We start from the raw sequence: 6,000 nt of genomic DNA, 5'->3' as shown, positions 1-6,000 counted from the left end.
AGCTGTAACAAGCAGCGCCGCTAGCATCGGTTAGCCGCTATACAAAATACAAGTTGGCTTTCTTGCAGTGTAGATGGACATACTTTTAAGAGGCCAACATTTCCAGATTAAACATACTGTTTAAATTTGTAATAATTAATAAATAATTTTGTAATATTTACATTTTTGAGACACTGAATTTTATCTCTTCATTAAATGTAAGCCATCATCATTATAGTTAGAAAAAAAATGTAAGACATGAAATGTTTCATTCTGTGTGTAATGGGTCTATATAATGTGTTATTTCCACATTTTGAATTGAATTACTGACATAAATAAACTTTCTATGATATTCTAATTTATTGAGATGCACCTGTATATGAAGCTTTACATAGCTTAAGCATGACTCAGTTTTTACATCTAACCAACCTAATAATTTGTGCATTTTAATAACATTAGTTCTCCATCCACAAGAAATAGCTATTCTTGCTGCTTTATTCTGGACCAACTGCAACTTCCTTATATTAAAGTCATCTGACTGGAGAATTGTTGCCTCCAGCTGTTTTTGCACAATGCACCAAACTCAATAATGCAAGGAACTGTGCAATTATTTGCATATCTTGAAAATAAAATGTGATTAAATTTGCATGCTGTATTCATGCCTTATAGTCTTGCTACAGAATGACAGTAAGGAATCGCAAAGGTAAGAAATAAAGAGCAGTCTGCATTTCTACACTGTAAAAAGGTGTGTCTAAAAACAAGATAAAAACAATAAATCTGAAGGAAATGATCTTGCTGCATGGACAGATAATTTACCTTGACAAGATTTCTTAAATTAAGATTATTAAATCTAGAAATAAGCATATTAAACACTTAAAATAAGAAATTAACTCTTAAAACAAGATAAATTAAAGCTGCAAGCAGCGATGAACTGGCCCAAGCAGAGTGACCTGATGATTATTTGTTTCTTACCAAGATAAAAAAAAACTTAGATTTAGAAGTGTTAGATAATATATCTTGTTTTAAGAGTCAATTTCTTATTTTAAGTGTTCAACATGCTTATTTCTAGATTTAATAATCTTAATTTAAGAAATCTTTGGTAACACTTTACAATAACCATCATTTATAAACGGTAAACAGATAGTTTATTAATGTTTAATCATCATTTATAAACCGTATATAGGCCATTCAGAATGGTAAATACATAATTTATTAATGTTTAACTAATAACACCATTTATAAATGACAAATAGATGGTATATTAATGTAAGTTTATAGTTACTGTACCATTAACAAACAATTACATTATGATTAATAGTTTATTAATAGTTTTAGTTGCACTCATTTTAACATTTTTAACACCATATCAAGTATGTTAATAATTTTGAAATGATTCATATACCTTTAAGAAATTGTTTTAAAACATTTAAAGATTGAACATGTATAGCACTTTGTAAATGGTTAATAATAATAAATTGGTCTATAAACCATCTATAAACATCATTTAGTTGGTTATTGTAAAGTGTTACCAAATCCTGTCAAGGTAAATTATCTGTCCATGCAGCAAGATCATTTCCCTCAGATTTAGTGTTTTTATCTTGTTTTTAGAAGCCTTTTTGCAGTGTACAAACACTTGAATCACTTTACGCTGTCACACTTTCTCAGACTGAAGTTTAATCAAGAGCTCTTTTACCACATTTTTGGGGGTGACCTTTTTGTTATTGTGGTCATGTATTTCTGTCCTTAACTGACAGCTGTAGAGACTGAGACCAAATAGGGCAAACCCAAATCAGGGCAGATCCCTTGTTGTTATGAGATTCAACCCCTCCTCTCCACCTACCCAAAACCATCGCTGGAGGGAATCACTCCATCTTATCCGAGTGTTTATGAGATGAGACATGGGAGGAATGACCAAGCTGAACAGCTAGGTCAGCCATGCTGCGACTGCATCCTCACAGTACCTCATGTGTCGGCTGTGGGGCTGTAGGAAGGCTTTGTTTGAAAAGTTCTACGTGAAGGTTGACCCTTTATCAGGCAAAGAACTATATTTGGTAACTTCAGGTAATATTTCGAGAAAAAAGTTGCAAATTTACTAGATTAAAGTGGCAAATCTACAAGAAAAAAAGTTGCAGATTTAAGAGATTTAAAGTGGCAAATCTGCGCGAAAAAAGTCGCAGATTTACAAGAAAAAAGTGGTAAAAAATCAACTTTTTTCCCCCAGATTCACCACTTTAACCCTTAATAGGGCACTCATTGAAATACTTGCAAATTCCAAATTTCAACCCTAAGGAATATTGGAGGATATTACATACTGCCAGAATGTATAAAAAAAACATACAAAAAATAATATTTCAAGAAAAAAGCTGCAAATTTACTAGATTAAAGTGGCAAATCTACAAGAAAAAAAGTCACAGATTTAAGAGATTTAAAGTGGCAAATCTGCGCAAAAAAAAGTCGCAGATTTAAGAGATTTAAAGTGGCAAATCTGCGCAAAAAAAGTCGCAGATTTACGAGAAAAAAGTGGGGGAAAAGCAACTTTTTTTCTCCCAGATTCACAACTTTAACCCTTAATAGGACACTCATTGAAATACTTGCAAATTTCTAAATTTCAACCCTAGAGAATATTGGAGGATATTACATACTGCCAGAATGTGTTAAAAAAAACATACAAAAAATAATATTTTGAGAAAAAAGTTGACGAGATTAAAGTGGCAAATCTACGAGAAAAAAATTTGCAGATTTATGAGATTTAAAGTGGTGAATCTGCGAGAAAAAAGTTGTTTTTTCCCACTTTTTTCTCATAAATTGCAACTTTTTTCGCGCCGATTTGCCACTTTAATCTAGTAAATTTGCAACTTTTTTCTCAAAATATTACCTGACTCTAACTACCAAATATAGTTCTTTGCCTGATAAAGGGTTAAAGAGGAAAAGGAACATCCAGATTGTTACCAGTACAAAGTTCAAAAGCCAGCATCTGTGTGTTAGCGCCCATGGCATTATGGGTAACTTGCACATCTGTGAAGGCACCATTAATGCTGAAAGGTACATACAGGTTTCACAGCAACATATGGTGCCATCCACACAACTTCCTGCTTATTTCAGCAAGACAAAGCTACATTCTGCTTGTGTTACAACAGCATGGCTTCAAAGGAAGAGAGTGCAGGAAGTAGACCGGCCTGGATGCAGTCCAGACCTGTACCACATTAAATATGTGGAGACCCCTGGCCTGCAACTGAAGTCGTATATCAAACAAGAATGTGATGTGTGAATGATGTTGATCAAAGAAGAGGTGATGTAACTCAGTGGTAAACAAGCACCTGTCACAACCTTTTTTTGGACCATGCTGCAGGCATAAATTCAACAGGAGTATATACTATAATACATGACATAGTTAAACAGTAAATATATTTAGAGCTGCAACAATTATTCGATTAATCGAACAATAATCGATTATTAAATTAATTGTCAACTATTTTGATATTCGAATTAATTGACAAAGACAATAAGTCAAAATTCTCTGATTTCTGCTTCTTCAATGTGAATATTTCTGGTTTCTTTGTTCCTTTATGACAATAAACTGAATAATTATTTGGTTTGTGGACAAAACAAGAGATTTGAGGACGTCATCTTGTGGTTTGGGAAACACTGATTGATATTTTTCAACATTTTATTGACCAAACAACTAATCGATTAATCGTTTAAATTATCGACAGATTAATCGATAATGAAAATAATCGTTAGTTGCAGCCCTAAATATATTGTCTTTGTACAGTTTTCACTTGAATATAAGTCAAAAAGGATGATCACACCCTGTTTTATTGAACCTGGTCTCACAGGAATCCGTGAAATAGCCACGGATTTGCTTAACTCAAAATCCGTGGCCACGGAATCACTCAAATTTCTGTGAAATTGACACGGATTTCGCTCCAATGCAAGTTAATATTTTTTCCTATTGGTTTGTTCCAAGTCACATGACTTTTAAGGTCCCGGCGGTCAGAACAAAAAACATGGCGGACAGTTCTCTCATTTTTTGTGAAAAAATCAATATTTTGACTTGGATTGAAAAATGGAAAAATGGATTTTGATCACATTTCTAGCGAGAAATATATGTTTTATTTTTTAAATATTCACTCAGTGAATGTACATAATCACTTTGTATGTTGGAATAGCCACGGGATATGACTGTCATTAACTTGCATTGTAGCGAAATCTGTGTCAGTTTCACGGAAATTTGAGTGATTCCGTGACTATTCCACAGATTTTGAGTTAAGCAAATCCGTGGCTATTTCACGGATTCCTGTGAGACCAGGTTGGTTTTATTTGCCTTTTAGCTGTGGTGGAAAGTAACTAAATATATTCACTCAAGTACTGTACTTAAGTACAATTTTGAGGTACTTGTACTTTACCTGAGTATTTACATTTTATGTCACTTTATACTTCTACTCCACTACATTTAGTTGACAGCTTTAGTTACTTTTCAGGCAGAGCATAAAAAACATAATTAAAGTGATTCGACTATTTTTTTCTTTATTAAACGTCATAACAGTATATTAAGTAGTTTAAATAAGCCCTATTTTGATCAGATTAAATGCTGCTTACATAAATGAATAAATAAAAATACATTTTGATCAAGTAAGTCAAAGTTAAAAATTAATTATCAGGACACATAGGTGAGGTTGCGCTGAAAAAAATGATACCAACATGGCATGGTGAAGATTTTTAACAGATTTTTTGAACGGACATAATAGCCAAAGATTTCAGAGGTTTAAATGCTACTACTACTACTTGAGTGAAATCTTTTACTTTTACTAGCTAAGCTGCAAAAAGGACAGATTTAAGAATATGTTTTTATCTACTGCAATTGCACTTTATAATGACTCCCCTTTTAGTAAGGACAGAAGAATATTTTTTTAATATTTATTTAAACTTTAGCTTAAGCTGCTTATACTGTATGTATCAAACTTGCACATGTATATTTGCACACCTGTTTATTTACACACCTGTATATTTGCACACTTGCTGTAACTGTTATCTATGAGTAACAGCTACTAATTGTAATGTATTCTTAAATGTTCTGATTTGTTTAGATTGTTGGTTGTGTATGATGTTCTGCATTGTTTTTTTTGTTTTTTTTTCCATGTAGTAAGGCGACCTTGAGTGCCTTGAAAGGCGCCCTATTAAATAAAATGAATTATTATTATTATTATTATTATTATTACTAATGCACATGGACCATCCATTCCACTTCTTCTATACTAGGCTATGTATTGTGGGCTCATGTTTTGTATAGGTGGAATATGTACATGTGTTGTGTTTATGATAGCTGCTGGAACACCTAAATTTCTCTGCTGGGATGAGTAAAGTGCATCTTATCTTATCTTATCTTATCTTATCTTATCTTATCGTATCTTATTTTCAGTACAGGCTGTGAAACTCCCTCCATCACTGTGTATCATGTGAAGGCTGAGTACAATGACAGAATCAAATTTAGGACACATGTTGAGTTGCAGAACCCGTCCCAGTGCAGTGCGTCCCAGCCTGGTCTGATGGCATATGGTGCCTTCTGCTCTGCTAATCAGCTCTCGAAGGTCTCTGGCTAAAAATGCATCGAGAGAAATGCGGGCTTCTATTTGCAACTGGAGGCTTTTTGGGGTCCTGATGATCCTATGAAGGAGCTGGTGCCACCATGTAGGGGACTGTGCCACTTTTTGAAAGAACTTGTGCCCCATTTTCAGGAGCCCCTTGCTGCGAATATTGTGTGGGTCACTTAAGGAAAAAGGGCTGCTCGATTGTAGAGCATTTTCAGCACACAGCTACCGGGAAGGAGAGGGGAGTGTGTGCTTAAATGCACTATATAGGGCAGAATTAAATTCCCTGGAGGGAAACACGTGACAGGAAATGAGCTAAGTGATGGTGATGACTGACTGATTGATAACAGGGCTGTTTTACTGCGGTCAGACTCATTTTGGCTTGACTGGAAGTGGCCGAGTCCATTTGGAGACAGCATGGTCAGATGGGAGA

This window comes from Centropristis striata, chromosome 16, assembly GCF_030273125.1.
Source record: "Centropristis striata isolate RG_2023a ecotype Rhode Island chromosome 16, C.striata_1.0, whole genome shotgun sequence".
NCBI lineage: Eukaryota > Metazoa > Chordata > Actinopteri > Perciformes > Serranidae > Centropristis > Centropristis striata.
This window is presented reverse-complemented; position numbering follows the sequence as displayed.